At 38.8% G+C, this 1,169-nt stretch overlaps 1 long non-coding RNA gene across 1 annotated transcript in view; it reads left to right on the forward strand.

Moving 5' to 3' along the window:
* Positions 1 to 1,169, forward strand: part of LOC119587928 — an 86,433-nt gene that overhangs the window by 84,649 nt on the left and 615 nt on the right. The gene's annotated exons all lie outside the window — the stretch shown is intronic.

Consider the following 1,169-nt stretch of genomic DNA (forward strand, 5'->3'; position numbering starts at 1 on the left):
ATGCTACATTTTTAAGTACTGCTGGGAGTAATTGTGAACGAAATCATGGAAATTACCAGCAGCAACCTCCCCATCTTCTCATCTCCCCATCCACGACCCGCGAACAGGTGAAGAGATGCGGTCTGGAAGCACACATCTCATTATATAAGAACCCCGACCACACATCTAAGGTAAACGCAGGTGTTCCGATCAGCAATTATTGCGAGTGAAGCGACGCCCACCTGGATTTATAAACCTATGACCAGTTTTGTGCAGCGTCTGAGAATGTGGACGGGTTTTCTGTGGTAAAGAAAAGGGCATTTTTTCAGCATTATCTAATTTTGTGTGTTCATTTCATTATAGGTTTGATAACATTTTATTATTTTTTTTTTCTTATTCTGGGCCTTTCTCTCCCTTTTATTAATTTTTCTTCTGGATCATCATCTGCCTATACAGCCAGCTAGTATGATCACTATCTGAATAGAAATCACTATAATGTGTATAATATAGATAATATGTATTTGTACTGAACATTCAGTTGCTGACATATATTAGATGGGACTACGTTACTTTGTAGTGAGAAATCCAAACGATTTTAATGTGGACTAGTGATTCTATCTTATCTATCAGCAGCGGGTGACGCAAAAGAAATATCATGATAATCTAAAAAACCTCCAGTCAGTCTTACATATTTTGCTGGTAAAAGGTGTCAAGGGATACATGGAATAATAATTCCAAGAACTACAAGTAAGACTTGAAAGACAAACCCTTCGTTTTTTTAGAAGCCTAAAGCATTGTTATCCGTAGACCCTAAATGTTTTAGGGTGAAGATTGTATATCGTTCATAGACGAGTGAAGCTTTTACTGTGGGTAGAGAAGTTGCCACAAGGACCGAGATAACGTGGCGAGATAACACCTGAGCGCCCACGTAGAACACTATGCTTGTGTACTTAAAATGATGTCTTTTTTATCTTGATCTCCCCCTGTCTCCCGCGTGTCTTATCTCCTGCCCTCCCTTCATAACTTGACGGCGTAGAGCGTTTTCCCTTCTCTCTAAAATCACTACCTGTTCAGACTTTTTACCTGACGGACGCTAAAACTTCTCCAGATTTTGACCTTTTCGTTTCTTATTGCATCAATCGTTTTTTTTTTCTGGTATGCATTTTCTTTTTTATTTCTCTCGTTTTCAG

This window comes from Penaeus monodon, chromosome 23 (assembly GCF_015228065.2).
Source record: "Penaeus monodon isolate SGIC_2016 chromosome 23, NSTDA_Pmon_1, whole genome shotgun sequence".
Lineage (NCBI taxonomy): Eukaryota > Metazoa > Arthropoda > Malacostraca > Decapoda > Penaeidae > Penaeus > Penaeus monodon.